The following is a 23,974-nucleotide window of genomic DNA, read 5'->3' as shown; positions in this document are numbered from 1 at the left end:
TTTTAAAAGCATTCACATTTTAATACATTGGAGTTAAAAAGAAAAATTTGCCTGCATTTTATGAAGATGCTCTGTAAGAGCACTAAAGATAATAATATATCTTTCACTGACTTTTACCTGGTAATGTTAAACTATATGTAATTATTTCTTTATATTGGATAGGAAAAAATGTATACTCGCTTCTATTGTAGTTTGTTTTTTTTTTAAGATTTTTTTTTTTTTTTTTTTTTTGCTATTGGGCATGTATGCTCACCAGAGATAGAAAGAGAAAAACAAGAAATCACCTCCCAGAGGGGATAGTCACAGTGCAGTCTCTACTCTTCCATTCTCTTCTTGGGATTTTGGGTATGCACACACATGTACCTGGCGGGTTTTTCAGACCACCATGTCTGGAACTCAAACCATGGAGTTAGCCATAGGGGATCCCAGTGCATTAACCACCATACCACCTGCTGGCCCCATTGTAGTATTTTTTAAAACCTTGTAAGTATGGTGTAGGCATTGAATTGAAAAATCTGTAAATGTTTGGTTATCAGTAATAATGGCTAGGAACAAAAACAGGCAATTTGAAATAACAAATAATTGCCAAAAATATATTTCCTATTTTTTAGCCAACTGATAACCAGGGCCTACTGTGAATCTTGTGCAAGATGTACTAGTACATGAACAGATGGGTCAGGTATAGACTCTCACCTCAAGATAAAATGTAGTGGAAGGTAAGAGATGGGTGGCTTCATGGTTATGGGAGTACAGGAGATGAAAGGTACCACTTTCATGAGGGCTCGAAGTATGTGGGGGAGATTTACTATGTTGTATTATCAGAGGAACAGCAAAGTCTAAATCTGTTTTGAATAGGGCAGTGTTTCTCAGACTGGGTTCCTCAGATTCTCAGGGTCCATTTGGAGGGCAAGGTTTGTGAATTCTATAAGAATTTTTAAAATTTGTGTTTTATTTTGACCTTTAAAAGGTATGAGGGATATTCAATAAATACATGGAAAATGCATGTTGTGAAAAAAATTATATATGGATTTAAAAATTTTTTGCACCCAAATTCATACTTTGACTCAATTTTCCACAAACTTTTTGAAATTCTTTTGTATTATACCTGTTATAAAGACAACATTTGACTGATAATGTTCAGTTGAAAGTAATTTTTTTTTTTTTTTAATAAAAGGAGACTTAATTTTTTAAGGCAGTGTTTCTGAATTTGTAATTTGTGGTCAGGTTTGATGTTGCAGAAAACTTCTTTTTCTAAGGGGTTCATTCATTTAAGTTTGAGAAACAAAGACTTGGAATAATATTTTAAACTAGTTTGTATTTTCTGAACCACATTCAGATTGTTGGCAGGAAGTAGGTAGCCCAGAATTACATGAGTAGGAAGGGGATCTCTTTTGGAATTAAATATTTTTTTCAGGAGAGGTGATTGAGAAAGATTGCTTGGAGTTCACTGTTAAGTCCCCCCTCCCCTTTTTCTTTTTAAGCTTCTTATGAGTAACCGTATTTTGGATTTAAATTGGTAGTTTATGAATGGGCACAACTTTTTAAATTTGAATAATGAAGTATGAATTTACTAAGTAGAGGATACATTTTCTAAATATATTCTAAACATACCCTAAGTGTTAAAATGATTTCTGTTATAACCTCACATTCTCTAGTGTCCCGAGCAGTAATGAAAGCCTTTGCATAATTGATTATTGGAGTTCTGATTTTACTTCTGCTTATAGTTTTGCAATAAATTAACTATTTCATTTCGTTAAATTTAACTAAACCTAAGTTATCTTGTGGGATATTTACAGGATTTTGTTTCAGAAATTGGTAAGAAACAAGTACTCTTTATTTACAGTTCATTGTGTCTAATGAAATTTGGGTTTCATGTTGGATGACTCTAACATGTCAGTTTAAGACTATCTGTACCATATATCCCAAACAATTTAGGGAAAAAAGAAATCACTGAAAAGTATTTTCCTCTTCTTTCCCTCCTAGAAAAATTTTTAAAGGAGGAAAAACACTTCCCATTTCTCCCAACAAAACTGATCAAAGAAAGAATTAGATGAATTCAGTTCCTTCATTTTTTTCAAGTCTGTTTAGCATTTTAGTATAAGAAATTCTTGGTAACTACTGTTCTTAGGAAGAGGTAATTAGGAAGAGGTAATTAGGGTGACATTTTGCTCACATAATGTACAGTAGAATGATTTTGGTTTATCTGTAGATTTTTATTTTAGTGTTTTGCATGTAATATATGCTATTTTAGGATAATATTTTATTACTATTTGAGATTCTTAATAGTTCATGTGTCAGCTTGCCTGTATATAAAAATACATTTAAGTTGCTTTGACAGAGGCTTTAAATAGCAAATGGGAAACATATCAGTGCGGCATTGCCATGTTCTCTTTTGTCTTTTTTTTTTTTAATCCCTGAGCAGTTGCAAATATTCTTCATAATTTTCTATGCATAGAATTCCCTGAAACATTGCGAAGCTGCTAAAAGACTCAAGCTCTGAAAGAAGTCCCAAAGACACATCACCGCTTGACTGCAAACATTTTTAAGAAGTCACTGATTATAATGAACGCAGTCTTTAATGGCAGTTTTTCCTTTCCTTTTCAGGAGAATGTGACAGAGTGTCATTAAGGTTTTAGAAATGAATGCTCCTGAGGAAAGGAGGATCACTGGGACTACAATGATGCCCAGTATGTGGTCCTAGGATTCTCTGTTGGGCTCTTTTTAGGTTTTTAATCAGGTTGGGAAGGGGGATGGAGAGGAAGGGAATAGACAAGTGCTCCGGGACACCTGTACACCAAAGTACTTTACTTTCTCATTGATCTCCTGCATGTTGGATTTGTGGGGGGTCTGATGTGGAAAGGGAAGCCACATTCTAAATATTTTGAGGACCAGTAAACAAAATCAGACCTAACTGCTTGTATTTGGAAGCTCATAATTCCTTTTTTTTTCTTTTGCATTTAACTTAAACCATTTGGATATATTAAATTTGAAATTTCAGTTAAATTATAATTCCACTTTTGCTCTAAGGATATTGTTTTAACCCATTGTTCTCTTTATGGTGACAGTAATTGCCCTTGATGTATTCTGCAGGCCGATCAGATTATATCACAAAAAAGGACAAGTGATAAATGTGTGAGCCAGAAACAGCTATGTCTTAGTATAGGAACAGAAGAGCATATTTTTTGCATCACACATTAAAGTAACATCCATAAGGCATTGTATCACTTAGAAGTAAAGATATTTTTTAGTTGGTGTAGGGAGAAAGGGCTTATTTTTAAGTCTACAGACAAAATTTTCTTTACATTTCTTAACAGTAAGAAGCACTATAAATCTTATATTTTAGTGCATAGCATTCAACATCTGGGAAGTTTGTTTGCTGATTTTTTTTTTTTAATTGCAATATGTATACAATGCTTGGGAAGTTAGTTTTCCTGTCTAATAAGTCACAACTTAGTGTTTCTAAAGAGGTGTTTTGTTTATTATGAGTCCCTGTAGCATTAGGATTTATAGAGACATAATTTATCTGTTTCTTTACTTTTTTCCCCCCAATTGAAATTAGAAAGAAATTGCTGGAACACCTCAATTTTGTTTTTTCAGTAAGAGAAAACCTTTTCTCTACATAAAATGATAATTCTGTATTTTACTTGGGGTATTTTTCAGCATTAAGGCTGATGTTGGAAAAGGTAGCTTTTATTTTACTTTTTGACCTAGCTGCTTAGATTTTATGAAAACTTATAAAATCATATTTGTATATTAAATGTTTAAAAACGTTGTCTTGCCTTTGACTGTAAAATGATGTTGGGGCTTTTTTAAACTCTGGATATAAACTTAGTAGCTGTGGATTGTTTTTTGGTAGACTTGGTGGTAAGCTCAGTATTGTATTATCAGTTCTTTATTGGTATCGTATGTCTCCATACAGAATAAAAACTCATGAGTTCTCCACCCTTTTTTTAAATGAATAATTGAGAAGAGATTTCAATCTCACCTGGGAGCCTGCTCTTAGATCTAAGAGCAGTCTAATAGTAATGATAGTATATACTAGAAAGAGGTTGAGAATTTCTTTTCCTGCAGAACTCTAGAGAAAGATTTTGAAATATCTATAGAAGATTAAATAACTTTCTTTGAGTTATATAGGAAATTCCATGTAGGAAAATAGTGAGACATGACCTTTTTTCCTTTCTTCCTTTGGGAATTTTATAAAATAAACTTTTTTTTTTTTTTAGAGGTTTTTGCTATAGGGCGCGTGCGCTTACCAGACAGACAGACAGAAAGCGAGAAATCAGCCCCCAGGGGAGATGGCCACGCCGCAATCCCTTCTCCATTCTCCTTTCGGGATCTTGGGCATGCACACACACGTGCCCAGCGTGAGTTTTAAGCCACCGGGTTCGGGACGTGAACCGTGGTCGGCTATGTGGTAGTCCAGCGACATAGCCATTACGCTAACTGCTGGTCCCTTAAATAAACTTTTAATTTTAGAACAATTTCAGGTTTACAGAAAAATTGCAGAGATATTATAGATTTCCCGTATGTCCTACACTCAATTTTCACTATTGGTATCATCTGATATTATTAACAAGATAAATTTGTAATAATTAATGAATCAGTACTGGTACCTTATTAACTGAAGTCTATACTTAGATTTCTTTAGTTTTTAATTTTTATTTATTTATTTTTTGCAATAGGGTGCATGCACTTGCTGGAGAGAGACGGAGAAAGGGAAAGTGAAAAAGCAATCCCCAGGGTGGATGACCATGCCCTAATCCCTTCTCATTCCATTCTCTTGGAATTTTGTTCACTCAGACTCATGGGTCTGGTAGTCAGTGGTGCAACTGGCCATGTGGAATCCAGCTGCCTTAACTACCCCACCACCACTGGCTCCTATTTCTTTAGTTTTTAACCTAATATTCTTTGTTCTGTTCTAGGATCTCATCCAGGATACCCTATTACAATGTAATTGTCATGTTTCCTTAGACTCCTCTTGACTGTGACCGTTTCTTACTTCCTTTGTTTTTGATAACTGTCAAGTTTGAGGAGTACTGGTTCGGCATTTTGTAAATGTCTGGCAATCCGAATTTGTCTGGTGTTCTTCTTGGCTAGACTGGGCTTACAGATTTCGGGGAGGAAGACCACAAAAAATAAAGTGCCATTCTTATCACTTCTCAGTGTGTGTACTATCAACATGACTTATCATGGATGTTAATTTTGATCATGACTGAGGCAATGCTTGTCTATCTATAAAGGTATTCTTTCTCCCTCCTTCTTTCCATACGTATTCTTTGGAAAGAAATCACTGTGCATAGCCCACACCTAAGGATAAATGAGTTACACTTCCCCTTCTTGAAGGTGGCATATTTACAAAAATTATGTGGAATTCTGCATGGGTGATTTGTCTGTTCTTCCCTTTCATTCTCTCTGTATGAACTCGAGGATATTTATTTTATACTTTGGGTTATAACCCAGTAATATTTAACTTTGTTGCTTAGGTTATTAGGCGCTACACTATGCTACTTACTCATATTATGTATTTCTTTCCCCAGACCTAGACTCAGCTATTTCTGGAAGGAGCCCTGGTTCCTTTAATTGGATAATGATATTAGAAACCAAGATCTGGACACTCAGTATTGGGTCTTTGCTGTTAGTATCTCTGTAGCAGATTGAGTCTAATAGACATATTTGATAGTATTGCAGAAAGTATTGCAGAAGTGACTGATTCAGACTGTAGACATGACCCCAGTGATTCATAGAGAAAATTTGGTTTATTTACAAGTTGATGTAAATATTTGCGGTGCCATATCAATTTAAGCCTCTCTTTTTTTGTTTGGTTTATCTTGGTTCTTCCTAAAGGTCTTTAAGACTTCTTGTATTTTGTTTTTTAAGGAAAATTATTCTGTAAGTTTAAGTCTTTCGTATCTTTGTAAAAGTCATATTAATGTTTGGATACAAACCATTTTTAAATTAGGTTATTGCTGCTCAGAACTTAAATGGTTTTTTTTTTTCCCTTCTTTGATAATTCTTGGACTCTAGATGGCTTTTACTTAAAGATGCTACTCAGACCTTTGGTGTAATTCCCCTCCTTGACTATTGGAAGGTTTTTGTGAAATTGTATGCAATATTGCATTGGGTGCTAGCATTCTATGGACTATGTAATGAATTTTATTTACCTTACTCTTTTAGGGAAACTACCACAAAAAGAAGAGTTATTAGTAGTTAGCCCTTTTAGGGTGATGTGATGATAAGAAAATAAATTTTGTGTGGTAAACGAGTAAAAAATATTGCTTTTTCACAATTAGACCCTCTGGGGATCTTGATTACTCTTTTCTTTTTTTTAAGAATTATTTTCTTAGGACCAGCAGTTAGCATAATGGCTATGTTGCTGAACTCCCACGTAGTTGACCGCGGTTCGAGTCTCGGACCCTGTGGCTTAAACTCACGCCAGGCACATGTGCGTGCGTACCCAAGATCCCAAGAGGAGAATGGAGGAGAAGGGATTGCGGCATGGCCATCCCCCCTGGGGGGTGATTTCCTGCTTTCTGTTTCTCTGTCTCTCTCTGTCTGTCGGGGGAGTGCACGCGCCCTATAGCAAAAACCTCTCAAAAAAAAAAGAATTATTTTCTTTAACTATATTTATATCTATTTATCTATTTATCTATCTATCTATTTATTTATTTATTTATTTTAATTTTACCAGAGAGGGACAGAGTGGGGTAGGGGCAAAGGAAGTGAGAGAATAAGCCTCCAGGTCCGGGAACCACAGTTGGCCTTGTGAGAGTCCAGCGCCCTTAACCACCTCGCCACCTGGTGGCCCCGATCTTGATTACTCTTGAGGGTGATGTTGAGTACTAACTCCTTTCCTTCATTAGTGTCTGTAATAGAGATAGCAGGGCTTACCTTTGAGTTCGTTCTGAAATAATACATGTGAGAAATATACCATAATTACTTGGACTATTGTAAGAACTCAGTAAATGTTAACTAATATGTTGCCTATATCACTAAATCACTTTGAGAGATGAACTATTTGAAAATCAGAGTGCCTGGGGCCAGCAGGTAGTGTGGTAATTGAGATGCTGGACTCTCACATAGTCGACCATGGTTCAAGTCCTGTACCTGGCAATTTGCTTTCTCACCCCCTTATCCCTGCTCTCTCTCTCTGGTCGGATTAAAAAATACTACTAATAAATAAAATTCAACAAATATTTCTTAAAAAAAGAAAATCTGGGTGCCACACAGGCAAGAATAAAGCATGAACAGTTTATTAACTGTAGAGTATATAAAAGCTATCTAGAGATTCTTGGTCCGAGTTTGATGTTTTTAAAATTAAGGTGAGTGATTATAACATTTAGTAAAATAACTTTTGAGTTGTGTTTAATAGTATGAGAATTCAGCTGCATTTTATTAGGCCAGTTACTGTTAAAATGTAAAACACTGCCACATTTTTTAAATAGTTTTTTTCTCCCCAGAATGGGATTTATAGTAACATAATAAGCTTTTTGTTAAATGAATTACTATATGTTTAAGACATTTTTAAAAATTACTTAGCTTTAGTTTCTTATTTTTCTATAAACCACATTTAAAAAGCTTTAGGGATGACCATTAATTTCTAAGAGTATAAAACGGTCCTGAGACTAAAAAGTTTGAGATCCAGTAATCACGTAAAACAACATAGGATAGATACTCAAATACAGGGTATTTGAGTGCAGGGTTGATTTGAATATAATAATTGAGAATGATAAAACAAATTATGTCCAGAGAAGAGAGAGGATTTGTCTTTTGTTGAGAAGAAACTAGAAAGACTTCATGAAAGAAGTAAATATTAAACTAGATTTTTAGAAGAGAATGTTTGGCCATTCTGTAGCTAGGGACAAGAGGAAAGAAAAGGAGGATATTTAAGATAGGAAGAATCAGTTGACCACTGTACATTAAAAAAAAAAAAAAAGATAATATAATATTAGTTGTTTTCAGACTCTTCCCAAAAATCAAAGAGGAGGGAACACTTTCAAACTCATTTTATGAAACCAGTGTTATCTGACACCAAAGCCAGACAGAGACACTTGAATAAAAGAAAATTTTAGGCCAGTATGCAGAAATCCTCAACTGTATACTTGGAGACCAACTTCAGCAGCACTTTAAAAGGGTCATCTACCATGACCAGGTGGGATTTATCTGTGGGATGCAAGGTTCGACATCTGCAAATCAATAAGTGTGATACACCTCATTAACAGAATGGGTAAAAATCACATGATCATCTCAGTAGATGCAGAAAATGCATTTGAAAAAACTGAACATCCTTTCATGATTTAAAACTCAGCAAATTAGGTATAGAAGGAATATACCTCAACAAAATAAAGGTCATATATGACAAGCTCATCAGCCTTTATTATTCATAGCTGTAAAAAAGCTGAGTGTTTTTTCTAAGCAACAGAAAAGACTAGAATGCCCACTCTTACCACTTCCATTCAACATAGTACTAAAAATTCCCAGTGAGAGCAGTTAGGCAGGGGAAAAGGAAGCAGGGGTACAGCCTGTGGCATGGTGGTAAGGTGACTAGGTCTCATATGGCCATCTGCATGGTTAGATTCATACCAGGCATCTTGAGAAACATGCTAGGCTCATGGGCTTGCATGCCCAAAATCCCTGCAGGAGGGAGAAATAGAGGAGAAGGGATGGCAGTGTGACTATTCCCTGTAGGGGGTGCTTTCTCACCTTTTCTCTGTCTTTCACTCTCTGCCAACCCTCGTGAGCAAACACGACTCTGCCAAATTTAAAAAAAAAAAAAAAAAGGAAAGAAAAGTCACCCAGATTGAAAAGAAGAAGTAAAACTTTATATTTGGGAGCCAGCAGATGACGCAGTGGTTGGAATGCTGGACTTGCACATGGCCGACTACAGTTCAAGTCCTGGACCTGGTGACTTGCATTCTCACTTTCCCTTTCTCTCTTTGTCTCTCTCTGGTCAAACTGAAAAAAAAAATAATATTAACAACAGATAAATGATGTTTTTAAAAACACCTTTATATTTGTAGATGACATGATCTTATAAATAGGAAACCCTAAAAATTCCACTGAAGAACTGTTAGAACTAAGTGAAATCAATAAAGTTTTAGGATACAAATCAACATTCAAAAATTAGTTGTGTTTCTAACACTAACAATGAACTGTCTGAAAAAGAAATTAAGTGAACAAGCTTTGATGGTATTTATAATAGCATCAAAAAGAAGAAAATATTTATGAATAAATTTAGCCAAAGAGGATAAAGATTTATATACTGAAAACTATTAAATATTGATGAAAGAAAGCAAAGAATACACAAATAATGGAAAGATATGTTGTTGGATTTAAAGAATTAATATTGCTAAACTGCCCAAAGCAATCTATAGCTTCTATGCTGGCCCTTTCAAAATTCCAAGACAGTTTTCACAGAAATAGTAAAGAAAATTCTAAAATTCATAAGGAACCACAAAAGATCTCAAATAGCTAAAACAGTCTTGAGAAGAAAGCACAAAACTGGAGGCATCACACTACCTGATTTCAAAGTATGTTTTATATATAGCAATAAAAAGAGTATGTTGCAGCATAGAAACAGACACGTAGACCAGTAGAACAGAATAGAGAGCCAAAAATTAAACCCATGCATATAAAGTCAGCTAATTTTTGAAAAAATGCAATATACAATGGGGAAAGGATAGTCTTTTTAGTAAATGGTATGAGGAGCCAGGGCTGTGGCCTGGTGGTTAAGGGACCTAGATCCCACATGACTTACTGCACTGTTTAGACTTCATGATCTGGCAGCTTAAAAAACATGCAGGCACATGTGGGTGAGTGCCCCAAATCCTGACATGGTGGAGAAATGGAGGAGAAGGGATTTTGATGTGGCTGTGCCCCATGGAGGGGGGTGATTTCTACCTCTGTCCCTGTCGCTGACAAGCACATGGCCCCTATGACAAACTGGAAAAAAGATGTTGGGAAAACTGAATATCCACATACAAAATAAATTATCTTATGCCAAACTACATATCTTTTTTTTTTTTTTAAGAATTATTTTATTTAACCTTATTTACTTATTTTTTAATTTGACCAGAGAGGGACAGAGTGAGAGACAGAGAGAGAGAGGAAAAGTGAGAAAACAAGCCACCAGGTCCGGAACTCAAACCATGGTCATCTGTGTGGGAATCCAGCACCCTTAAGTATCACGCCACCTGCTAGCCACCAAAGTACATATCTTTACACTATACACAAAAATCAGTTTAAATGTATTAAGGGCTTAAATACAAGACCCGAAACTGTAATATTCTAGAAGAAGATACAGAGGGAAAGCTCAACATTAGTGTTGGCCAAGATGTTTGGGATTTTTTTAGACACCAAAAACACAGGCAAGAAAAATAAAAATAAATGAGTGGGAGCATGTCAAAATGAAAAGCTGACTTACAGAATAGGAAAATTTTTATAAATCACTTACCTGATAGGGACTACTATCCAAAATATATAAGGAACTCGTATGTAATATATATATATATATATATAATTTTTATATATAGATACATATACATTTTTAAGAAATAAGCGAAGGACCTGAATAGACCCAAATAGATATTTTTTTCCAAAGAAGATTACGAATGGCTAACAGGTATATGAAAATGTGCTCAGTATCAATAATCCTCAGAGAAATACAAGGCAAAACCACAGTGATTAAGGTGTCATTCTTGTTAGGATGTTCTTATCTAAATGTCCGATAGTAAGTATTGGCAAGTATATGGAGAAAAAGGAATTCTTGTATATTTTTGGTGGGATTGAAAAGTGGTACAGCCATTATGGAAAATTGTGTAGTCTTCAGAAAACTCAGACTAGAACCATTATATGATCCAGGAATCCCACTTTTGTATCCAAAGAAAGTGAAATCACTGTCTCAGAGATCTGTACTCCCATGTTCATTGGGTCATATTATTATATAACATATACTTGGTAAGCTTGTACTTCAACTGGTTAAAGGAGAAGTGAGTGAATGAATTTGAGAGTGGGCTACTAATGATTATTTAGTATTCTGTCGCATCAGTATGTTTTATAAAACAAATCGAGAGCATTAGTTATGTTAGTCAATGTGTTAAGTAAAGATTTGTTGAGAGAGCATTCGTTATGACATTTTGAGTCTGAGTTAACATCCCTGGTTAGGAAAGTACTACAGACTGGATAAATACATAATACCCTTTTCTCTTTTTATGTCCCAGATGTTCTTGAATGTTACAGTCATAAGAGAGTTGTTTGAATTTAAGCACTTAGCACCACATTGAACAGAAACTTGTAGGCAGGACAGATTTCATGAGACAACAAGAGGAAAAACCAAACCTAAAATGAATTCTGTTTATGGTTAGTAATGGACAAGGAATGGAGGATGTGGGCAGTGTCAGGAGTATCTGGAGAGTTGTGTCAGACAGGCTTGAGGGAGTCATTTATCTGACATTTCCCTCTCGAGATCTGTATCTTTTATTGCAAATTTTGTATTAATGAACACCATAAATACATGTGTAGTAATGTGAAAACACATTATTTTTCTCATTCTGGGATGGATTCGCTAACATGTTTATTACAAAAATAAATAAATTCTAAAATGAATTTGATAATCTTTTCATCTTATAATTCTCCTTAGAATCTATCATTAGAAGAATGATTTCGAACACAATATATGAACTATAAAAAAACAATGGGGCAGCCAACAGTTGTTTACAAACTGGTTTGCAAATGGCAACAAAATATATTAGTTTGCGGAATACAATTGAGCTTATTTTTCTTTCTGTAGCGTATTAATTATATTATAATATGCTGCAGCCACTTTCAGTGCAATCCTCCTACTCTTGGAACAGCAGCCAATTTCAGGAATTAAGAGAATTAGGTTACTTTGCCTAGTGGCACAAAAAATACCCAAAGTATTAAATCGTTGGGTTGTCTTTTTGGAGCACAATCAGAAATAAAGTATAAAGATAAAAGCTGATTTGCATTCTGTTCACATTTATTCATTTTTTAACAGGTATATTTTCTATTTCTCTTTGATTCAAATAATCCTTTTTGCAACAGATTTTCAATTGCTGATGTCCAGAGGAGTAGAATTTTATTAGAATTTGAGGATAAAAACTAAATTCCAGATTCAACTACAATAACTTGATGCTACTGGCTATGAAAATATTTTAATTTAATTTCAGAATATGTGCTTACCTAATATGGCTGTGTATTATAAAACATTTAAAAGAATTTGTTAATCTGTTTATCAAGTAGTGTAACCAATTTGGTAAGAATGGTAATATTTTAACTCTAGTACTTTTTTTCTTTCTTTTTTTTAGATGCAAGACTTTTTTTATTATTTCACGCCCACCCAAGTAAGCCTCACTGCTCACCTACTTGGCCCCAGTCCCTTTCACTTCACAACAAGTAGAAACATTCACTTTCACTCCACAGCATAGAGGGCACCTAAACCTTGGCAGCTGACTTATAATGGGTCAGGGTATGGGCAGAAGGGTTCGTGGCATTGATCCACTTGGGCATCCAGTAGTGGGTCAGCCAGTCAGCTCGGCCTGGGTAGTGGCGTTGAAAGATTTGATGGTAATAATAGCCCTCCTTAGTTTTAGGAGTATTGAAGGGAAATTTCCGGGCTGCAGTTGCCATCATTGCGTCATCAACCTGGCGTTCAACATATTCTTGTAAAATCTTAAACCAGGATTTCTTTTTTTTTTTTGGAGAGGTTTTTGCTATAGGGCACGTGTGCTCGCCAGAAAGACAGAGACAGAGAGACAGAAAGCAGGAAATCACCCCCCAGGGGGATGGCTATACTGCAATCCCTTCTCCTTCTTTCTCCTCTCGGGATCTTGGGCACGCACATGCACCTGGCGTTGAGTTTAAGCCACCATGTCCAAGACTCAAACTGCGGTCAACTACATGGGAGTCTAGCGACATAGCCATTATGCCAACTGCTGGTCACAAACCAGGAATTCTTTTTTTTTTTTTTTAATTTTTTTTTACATTTTTTTTTTTTTTGAGAGGTTTTTGCTCTTGGGTGCGTGCGCTCGCCAGACAGACAGAGAGAGACAGAGAGACAGAAAGCGAGAAATCACCCCCCAGAGGGGATGGCCACGCCGCAATCCCTTCTCCATTCTCCTCTCTGGATCTTGGGCACACACGCACATGCGCCCGGCGTGAGTTTAAGCCACCGGGTCCGGGACTCGAACCGCGGTCGACTACTATGTGGGAGTCCAGCGACATAGCCATTACGCTAACTGCTGGTCCCCAACAAACCAGGAATTCTTAACTGAGATAATTCTATCACTGAAGGCTTCTTTTGGTCACCAGAGAAATCTCTTTGGGTATCAGATTGGAGTCCTCAAATGTCTCTCTGAGAAGATGTTTTTCTATTCCATTCTTTGGAACTCTCATTTCTGGTGGCAGAGATAAGTAGTAGGAAGAAAATAGATGATCCAGGAATGAGACTTTCAGTTCAAGGCCATGGGTAGTAGTAGTTCAATCTGCACAGAGAACATGGAACAAATAGAGCTCCTTCAGAAACCGCTCACTCTCCTCTTCGCCTTTTTCAGGAGGAGCCTTATGAAAATAGATATAACCCTGTGTAAGTTCATCTGATCCCTCTCCAGAGATCACCACACTATCTGTGTTCTTCTGCATATACTTGGAAATCAAATACATACCTACTGAAGCAGGAACTGTTACAATGTTATAAGTTTCCAAGGAAAATATAACTTCATCCTGGACCTGAATACCTTCCTCAGAGTTAAAGAGGACTTCATGATGTTCACTCCCGATATGATTTGCCACCTTCCTGGCAGCCAGTAAATCAGGGCTGGCTTCCATCCCAATTGCGAATGTCTGGAGAGGATACTGTACTTCGGCCTCTTTTAGCTGCTTTAATAGAGTGGCAGCAACCAAGTTAGAGTCCAAGCCCCCTGATAAAATGCAGCTAATCCTTCTGTCTGTCATCAAACGCTTCTTAATAGCATTATCAAAAAGGATCTGGAGATTGCTCTTCACAGTTTCTAACTCAAAACCTGGGAAGAGCTTCTCTCTTCCCAGGTGTTATAAAGGCCATGCAGCGGCTCATCCTGACAGTGGTGATATTTATCCATTTCCACAGATGCCACTTTACCATTTGGCTTTAAATCCAAAACTTCATGGTGTCCGGGAAGAAAAGGTTCCACTTTTTAAAAAGGAGTTGTGGAGTACTTCCGTGTAACAAGACCTTTAGCTTCTGAACACACAGCCAAAAATCCATCTTCTGTCATGGCTTTAGATAAAGGTCTGACTCCATACGTATCTCTGCCCAGGAACATTTTTTTGTTGGCAGTATCCGGTAAAATAAATGCAAATACCCCATCCAACATATAGGTTGTCTGCTCAATTCCCACTTTGTTATAAAGACGAAGGATTATTTCACCATCTACTTTGATCTGGTATTCAAATTCAAAATGCTGTTGCATCTCCTTCTGGTTGTAGATTTCACCATTGTAACAGAGCCACAAATAAGGATATTTCTTCACTCAGATTGGCTGCCTTCCAAACTGCTGGGCAACTACCGCCAATCGGTGAAATCCAAAGCAGCAGTTGGTATATCCATTGACATTCTCAGAACAAAATGCATCTGGACCCCTGTGTGCAATCTTCATAGCACTCAGACACTGAGCAGAAAGGCAGTAGTCACTCTCAAAGCGGGCCCAAATGCCACACGTGGTGCAATGGAGCTACAGGCTTTCTGGGCATGACAGGTCAAGTTAGCAGGGGTTAAGGGGCCAGGAAAGTGTAGTCAACTATAGTATTTTTAAAGTGTTACTGCTGTACTTGAAGTGGTAGAAGCAAAGGTGAGGCAATTATATGAAAACCTTTTGATTTTGTTAGGATGGAATTTGATCAGCTGTTGTAATTAACATTAGCCCTTTTTTTTTTTTTTTTTAAAGAGATTTTTGCTATAGGGAGAGTGTGCTTGCTGGAGAGACAGAAAGCAAGAAATCATTCCCCCAAGGGGGATGGCCACACCACAATCCTTTCTCCTCTAGGGAATTTGGACACACACGCACACGTGCCCAGCATGAGTTTTAAGCTGCTGGGTTTGGACTTGAACCGCCGTCGACTACGTGGGAGTCCAGCGATATAACCATTAAACTATTCGTTGGTCCCAACATTAGTACTTTATCTAAATGATTTTTATAAGGTTTTGGGGAAATTGCTTTAACTTCTCACTTCCAACCTTTGTAGGCCTTAGAAAAATCTTTGACTTTCTGATCATTTACCCATTACTATTCCATATTGAAGCTACAAAGACATTTTTGGCTCTGCAGAATTTTTTTAGAACCACTGTACTCTAAGATCTCCCAACAATAAGCAGGGGAAAATTGCTTTCGAATGAGCAGATGACACCATTAAAATGAATCAGTCCTTAGGGCCTCTGGCAAGTACAAAATGGAATAAAGATAAAGAATGCAATTATTAACTAGAAGTTAACTATTTCTCACATGGACCAGGCTCACACTTAAACTTCATACTTAGAAGATGTGAACATATCTTCCAACTCAGTAGAATTTACATTTCCTTAAACATTAACCATTAGGACCTTTGGTCCTTATACAGAGTGCCACTGTGCTGTCTCTCTTTAACTCCTATGGCTGCCAAACCTTCAGCTTGAAAGATTTTGTTGCAGCCTATGGAAATACTTAAAGAATATTGCAGCTAGGAGGCCCTAGAAAATGATCTAGGCTAGAATTTCCCCACATCTGGTTATATATCAGATTTAACAACGTTTCCAGACCCTACCCCGTACCGAATGAATTGGAATCTGTGCAGGAGGAACCTAGAAATCTGTATTTTAACAAGTTGCTCAGTGTTAGAATGGTACAGACTGATTAGAAATCACTGCTTCAAAGGCCATTGCTCTAATTTTTTAGGTGAAAAAAATCTTAGCTCATCGTAGTTAAGTGACATATCAATTTGTATTCAATTTAATCCTCTTGTCTGGCAGCTACCATTTACAGAGTATTTTGAACTCGGATTGTCAGAACTCCAGAACTACTAACATTGGTAGCCCATACTCAAATGTCTTTTAAAAGAATTTTTTTTTCTCTGTCTTCATTAGAGGGAGAGAGAAACGAGGAAGAAAAGCACCTTCAACAGTGTCTCACAACCCAAATCCACCCCCGCCCCCGCCTTCTAGCCAGCCAGGATCATAGGTTCAGCTCTTCTGCTCCGTGGCGTGTACAGTTCAACCTGGGATCCGAGTCCCATCTTCCATATTGGCCTCCAGCATTGCAGAGTGTTGTGCTCTGCCATGCCACTATAGCTGAGCTTGGAATGCCTCTTAAGAGCTAATGGTTCTGCATTTGCTCCTTCGAGACACTATGATAGGTAACCTTTTTAAGGCTTTTGCCATAGGGTGTGTGCCCTCACCTAGAGAGGAGAGAGACAGTGAGAGGGAAACTGAGAAATCACCTGTCAGGTCAGATAGCCATGCCTTAATCCCTTCTCCTGCATTCTCCCCCTGGGATTTTGGGCACATGCGCATCTACCCAGAAAGTATTAAGCTGTGGGTCCAGACTGGAATTGCAGTGGGTCATGTAGGAGTCCAGCACCTTAACCACCACACCACCTGCTAGTCCTGATCAGTTACCTTTTTTGAGCGATAGCAGGCAAGCGTTGAATCTATGACAGGAAGATGATCCAAGTATCATCACATTAATATCCCTTGAATGGGGACCACCACATGGTGTAATGGATATGTTGCTGGACTCCCATGTAGTCAGCTGCAGTTTGAGCTCCAGACCCAGCAGCCCAAAACTCAGCACCAGGCATGTATGCATGTGTGTCCCAATCTCAAGAGGAGAATGGAGGAGAAGGGATTGTAGCATGGCCATCCCCCATTGGGGGGGGGGGGATGATTTCTCATTTTCTTCTATCTCTCTCTGTTGAGTGCATGCCTCATATAGCCAAAAAATTTCTAAAAAGAACAAATAAAAAACAAATCCCATAAATGAGCACAGGTACTATAGGAAGCTGTGAAGATAATTTCAGAAATTAGCTTTTAATAAAAGCTGTGTGTAAGATGTAAGTAGTTCTTTTCTGAACAACTTTATAATTGGCATACTGTACATATTTAAAATGTACAATTTGACAAATTTTGAGATATGTGTATGTAAACGAAGCCATTACCACATTGAAGATAGCAAACTTGAACAAAAACCTCCAGAATTTTCCTTATGCCCCTTTTTGATCCTGTCTCCTGCCTTTTTTCTATTTTACTTCTTTATGCCCAGAGAACTCATTTTCTGTCATAGTACATTAGTTTTACATTTTCTAAAATTTTGTATATAGGTGGGATTATATAGTAGGAACTCTTGTCTGGAGGAGAGGGCTGGCTTTTTTCAGCATAATTGAGATTCATCTATAACAAAGTGTTTTTTGCATTTTCCAAAAGTTTCAGGTTTAACATTTAGGACTTTGATTCATTTTGAAATAATTTTTTTATGATGTGAGGTATGCATCTAAGTTCCTAGTTTTGTACATAGATATCAAATGGTTCCAGTAACGTTTGTTGAAAAATTATTTGTCTATTGAATGATCTTTGTACTTAGGTTGAGAGTCAGTTGTATACATGTAGGTCTATTTTTGGAGTCTGTTCTGTTTCATTGATCTATTTCTCTATTTTGATGTCAATACTATATTATCCTTGATTTTGTAACTCTGTGGTCTTGAAATAAGAATAGTGCTAATCCTCCAACTTTGTTCCTTTTCGAAGTTGCTTTAGGTATTACATAATTGTTTTAGCCTTGGCATTTATATGTGTATTTTAAACTAGTTCATTTCTTCCATACAGTATAGTGGGGTATAGTTTGGGTTTGTGGGCCGAGCCTCAGTGGCTCAGGTAATAATGTACTCATCTACAGTGCTATTGTAGAAACCGCATGGCCAACTGCATGCAGGTTCAGATACTGGGTCAACCTGTAATACGTGGAGCACATGCACCAGAATCTTGACTAGCAAGAGGGCTGGGAGAAGGGGATTGCAGTGACACCCTGTCCACATGTCTCTCTCTCTGTCTTACACATGCATGTGTGTGCTTACTTTCATGAAAGAATTTTTTTAAAAATTGGGATTGTGTTGAATCTGTATATTAGTTGAAAGTTTACATGTTAAATATGTTTAGTATTCTGGGACCAGTAGATGGTGCTATGGTTACATTGCAGGACTCATGGCCAACCATGGTTCGAGTCCTGGACCCAGCGGCTTGAAACTCATGCTGAGGGCGTGTGTGTGCGTGCCCAAAAGCCCAAGAGGAGAGTGGAGGAGAAGGGATTGCGGTGTGGCCATCCCCCTTGGAGGGGGGGGATTTCTTGCTTTCTGTCTCTCTATTTTTCTCTGTCTCTCCAGCGAACACACACGCCCTATGGCAAAAATCTCTCTCTGTCTCTCAAAAAAGACAGTTTAGTATTTCAGCTCATAAATATTATATATCTTCCTATTTACTTAAATCTTTAATTTCTCCCAATAATATTTTATAGTTCCAGTGTATAAATCTTTTGTGAAATTTATCCCTAAGCATTTTATTGGATTGTTGGAAAAGTCATGACATATTTTTTTCTATTTTTTTATGCAAAAGTGACGTCATGACTTTTTCAACAACCCAATATATTTTGTGATGCTTTTGTGAATGAAGTTCTCCCACAGATCACTGATGTTTTTTGCAATATTTCAAAATCTTTTTTGATACTTAATTATTTCTATTCTTTCTCCCCTCTATGTTTTATTTACTTATTTATTTAGAGGTTTTTGCCATAGGGTGCTTGTGCTTGCCAGAGAGAGAGGGAGAGACAGAGGTAGTGAGAGAGAAAGTGAGAAATCATCCCCCAGGGGAATGACCATGCCATAATCCTTCTTCATTCTCCTCCAGGGGTCTTGAGCACCCATGCACACGTTTGTGGTGTGATTTCTGGGACTTGAACAATGTTGACTGTGTTCCATTGACGTAATCACCACTCTATCTCCTGGCCCTCATCTATTTTTTATTATAGGTAGTTTTTGTTTGCTGTGTCTTCAAGTTTACTTAACTTTTTTTCTCAATGGCCAATCTACCATTAATTCCATCGAATGTGGGTTTTTTTTTCAATTTTTTTAATTGATTTTTTTTTATTTACCTATTTTAATTTGACTGAAGAGGGGACAGAGAGAGAGAGCGCGCGAGTGAGCGAGAGAGAGAGGGAAAGCGATAAAACAAGCTGCCAGATCTGGGACTAGAACCATGACTGGCCATGTGGGAGTCCAGCACCCTTTACCACCATGCCACTTGCTTACCCCCATCCAATGTGTTTTTAATTTCAGATATTACAGCTTTCATCTCTAGGAGTATGACTTGAATCTTTTTAATATCTTTCATGTCTTTACATAACTTTTTGAATGTAAAGAATACAGTTATAACAGCTGTTTTAATGTCCTTGTCTCCTAACTTTAACATTTGTTTTAAGTCTGGGTTGGTTTCAGTTGATTGATTTTCCATTAAGAGTCATTATTTCTGCTTCTTTCCATGCCTTGCAATCTTTGATTAGAAGCCAGACATTATTATAAATTTTAACTTATTTGATGCTGGGTTTATTTACATTCCTATAAATTCTTGATCTTTATTCTGGATAAAATTAAATTACCTTAGAAATTTCTTGATCCTTTTGGGTTTCAATTTTAGGATCTGTTATAGAAAAACAGAGGAGCATTTGGGGGCTGATCATTCCCTACAACTGAGGCAAGACCCTTAGTTGTCTACCAAATGCCTTATGAATGTGATTTTGCAGTCTGACTGGTGAAAATAGGCACTATTCCCATTCTGTGTGAGTGAAAGGTACTGTTCTCACTATTCATTTTCGATGATTCTTTCCCCAGCTCAGATGGTTTTCTTACAAATGTGCTAGATACTCTGCTGAATATTCATTGTGACCCTGTGGAATTATCTGTCTTACTCTCCACTTCATTAGATCTTTCACATTTATTTGCCTTGGTGTCCCTGGGAGATCCCTAGAGTTTATCAGAAATTACCTGAATCTTTACTCCTTTTTCCATGGCCTAAAAACTCTGAATGCAATAAACTAGGGCAGTGTTAGGGCTTATTTAACAGTCTCTCAGTCCTCTGTTGCCCCATGTCCAGTGTCTTAAATATTGTTGTTTCATGTTTTGCATATTTTTTTTTGTGTGTGCTTTCAGGTAGGTTGGAAAATCTGATCCCTGTTAATTTATCTTAGCTGGAAGCAGAAGTCTGGTGCTCTTGATTTGAGTCTAATAATTTCTTGAGGTTTGATTTTGTACTGTGGAGCACACTAGACTGTTTACTCTGTTCCTCTAAATGCTTATATATTTGCATGCCAAATAGTTTAGTTTTAAGATTACTTTTAGGGAATATGAGGAATCGCTATACATTTAGGATCTTATATCTTGGCATGTTCAGTATGTCTTCTATAATGCCTAGTAAATGAAATTACATAAACAAAGTACTCAATATGTATTTAAAGAATAAATAAGTAAATTATTTTTAAATGGGCAGGACCCTTCCTGAGATGTCATTTGGGTCCTGTGCAGTTTATGTAGCAATTCTTTGAACTGTTGAAAGCGCTCCTGATAATTTGTTGTAATTGATGTTGTTTTAAGTAGTCATCTTGGTGTTTCCAGTATGTCAACTGGAAGTTCAATTGTATGTTTTTTTCATCAAGGAATAAAATAAAATACACAGGTCATAGTGGAAACACTGCCTATATTATACTTTAAAATGGCTGAGTCTGCTAGGATGTAATCTTTTTTGAAATTTGATTATAACTCAAAGGAAGTGTTCTATTGATGTCAGAAAGACATCAATAGAAATGCTATAATCTGGCATAAATTATTTTAAAAAACCCACAAATACTTGGTTTTGAGAATGGGACCATACATTTCACTCAGCCAACCTGCCGAGGGTGATTTGTCATTCCTAAGAGATGCTTGGAAAATTCATCTAAGACTTTTGCCAGCCAGATGTCTACCAGCTTCTCTGATCTAGACATAGCTCTAGCGAGAATTTCGCTGTGGGTGCTTGATCTTAACTCTCATTCTCCTGGTAATTCAATGATGTTGGTTTTATAATCTGATTCTTTAAGGTAAATTTGCTGATTTCTTTGTTATTGTGTAATGTTTTTGTAACATGGGGTATTTTATTGTGTATATGGACTGTAAATAGATTGCTTTGTCCACAAAACAGACTCTAAAGAAAAGTTTTAAATTCCAAGTCTTATTTGTCATTAATCTCAACTATGTTTTTGTTTTTGTTTTTGTTTTTGGAGAGATTTTTGCCATAGGGTGCTTGCACTTGCCCAAAAGACAGAGGGAGACAGAGACAGAAAGTGAGAAATCACCCTCCAGGCGAGATGGCCATGCTGCAATCCATTCTCCTCCATTCTCATCTCGGGAGGGTTTAAGCCACCAGGTTCGGGAATCCAACTGCGGTCAACTACATGGGAGTCCAGCAATGCAGCCACTATGCCAACTGCTGATTTCAGTCTCAACTATTATTATGTTCCTTTTGAAAAATTTTGTGTGACAGAAGTTAGTTGGTTCCTGCTCCTGTCAGATTTTTTTGTTTGTTTTTGCTTTCTTAGTGCCCTGTTTACCTTTCTGGCCATGTCTAATGAACTTATTTTTGGTAGCCATTTGCCCATTAATGTTTCTGTGTCAGCCTAGTATGTACCTTTATAATGTTGGATAATTAATAAATGAATTAATTTAATATGTTTATTATTAAGCAAATAAAAAAGACTTATATGATGTTTAACTTTCTGTGTTTACTTGACTGGGCTAAGGAATGAAATAATGCTGGTAAACATTCCTGGATATATCTGAGGATGTTTCCAGAAGACTTTAGCATTTGAATCTGTAGACGATGTAAAGAAGATCTGCCCTCACCAGCTTGAGTGGGCATCAGCCAATCTGTTGAGGACCTGACTGGAACAAAAACATGGAATTTACTTTCTCTTGTAGAGGGGGAACATCCATCTTCTCTTGCCCTTGGACAACAGAATTTGGATTTGAGGCTTTTAGCCTTGGACTAGGGCTTACGCCATTACATGTTCCTCTCATCCCTCATACTATTCTTTGCATTTTTCTGCATATTTGAACATTTTTATAGTAAAATAATTGGGGAAAGAAATCTAATCTTAATTATTTTACCTTTGAAAGAGTTTGCTTTTTTAGGTGTCCTCACTTTTAAAATATTTTAATAAGAATTATTTTATTTGTTATTGTTGTTATTTTTATTATTATTAGTTTTAATTTGACCAGAAACAGACAGAGAGAAAAAGGGAAAGTGAGAAGGTAAGCTGTTAGATCCTGGACCTAAACCATGGTCAGCCATGTGGGAGAGTAGGACCTTAACCACTGCACCACCTGCCAGCCCCACTTTTAAAATAGTTTAGTTGATTTTGTTAGAAACATTCACATAAGCAGAATACACGGGTGTTTTTCTGATGTCTTAGTTATCATTCTAATATCAATTATTGTACCGTATACATATTGTGGCTCTTAGCAGTTATTGAGACATATGAGAAATTTGTCCTTAAAAGAATTTTTTATGATTGCTAAACATTTGGAGTCCTAAATTTTTCTTTTTACAAGTTATACTACTTTAGAGCAAATAGGTTTTATTCTATAAACCAATTCTAATCTGCTGAAATCTTTCGAATCTGTTGAGAACATTTGGGCTCAGGAAGGAAAACTAAGGGTCAACCACATGATAATCATCACATAATGATGATAATAAATGAAGTAAAATAATTATTTTAAAAAGAATACTTTGTTACATTGTTATATTTACTTTATATGCACAAATTATACTCAAATTCCTCTATTAACCCCAGAAAACAAATATGTATACCAGTCCTATCACCCTACCTCCCAAATGTACATTTATTATTATCATTATTTGTTTAATTTGACCATAGAGAGACAGAAAGGGAAAGTAGGAAAGCAAGCCTCCAGGTTTGGAACTCAAACCGTAGTCGGCCAGGTGGGAGTCAAGCACCTTAACCACCATGCCACCTGCCAGCCCCCAAAACAAAATATTCTTTTGTTTTGAATTCACATGCATTTAAGTCCTACTCTGCCTTTTCATGGATCTCATTGACAGTTTCTTCTAATCTGTAAATATTTGGACTTTGCTTTTCTCATTGTCTCAACTTTTTTTGTTAAAGTGTATTTCTTACATGAGAGACAGAGATACAGATAAGCACCTTCAACGGTCTCACACCTCAGTCCCCCCGCCTTCCCAGTCAGCCAGGATCATGTATGATTTGCATTACAAATCAACAACCATAGTGCTAGTGCCTCTCTCTAGTACCTCTCTATTTTTAAAAATTTGCTATAGGGCACGTGCACTCACTAGAGAAAGAGGCTTTTCAGGGGAGTTAGAAAGCAAGCTGCCTAGTTTGAGACTCGAACTGCAGTCAGCCATGTGGGAGTCCAGCGCTTCAACCACCACACCACTCTTAACTTCTACAGCGATAAATAGTGCTTCTTCCAATTACTATTTCATTTCCAGGATAATTGAGGTCAAATCTAGTAGGTTAAAAACTCTGAAAGTTTGGGGCCAGCAGATGGCATAGTGGTTATGTCACTGGACTCCCACGTTGCTGATTGTGGTTTGAGTCCTGGACCCAGTGGCTTGAAACTCACACCGGGCGCATGTGCATGTGCGCCTGTGATCCCAGGAGGATAATTGAGGAGAAGGGATTGTGGTGTGGTCATTCCCCTGGAGGGTGATGGGTGATTGCTCACTTTCCCTTTCACTGTCTCTGTCTCTCTCTGGCGAGTGCATGCAAAAAAACAAAAAACAAAAAGGCAAAACTCCCAAAGTTTAAGTTCATAATTAAAGAAAGCAGGGAACTATTTCTAGAAGAAAGAAAAAAATAAAATAAAATACATAGATTACACAGCTGTAGTT

At 36.9% G+C, this 23,974-nt stretch overlaps 1 protein-coding gene and 1 pseudogene across 3 annotated transcripts in view; one reads left to right on the top strand and one right to left on the bottom strand.

The window, feature by feature from the left end:
- Nucleotides 1–23,974, top strand: part of ZCCHC7 (zinc finger CCHC-type containing 7) — a 253,537-nt gene that overhangs the window by 28,326 nt on the left and 201,237 nt on the right. The gene's annotated exons all lie outside the window — the stretch shown is intronic.
- Nucleotides 12,279–23,974, bottom strand: part of LOC106734386 (asparagine synthetase [glutamine-hydrolyzing]-like) — a 44,500-nt pseudogene continuing 32,804 nt past the window's right edge.

This window comes from Tupaia chinensis, unplaced genomic scaffold (assembly GCF_000334495.1).
Source record: "Tupaia chinensis unplaced genomic scaffold, TupChi_1.0 Scaffold000104_1, whole genome shotgun sequence".
NCBI classification, from domain to species: Eukaryota; Metazoa; Chordata; class Mammalia; order Scandentia; family Tupaiidae; genus Tupaia; species Tupaia belangeri.
This window is presented reverse-complemented; position numbering and strand designations above follow the sequence as displayed.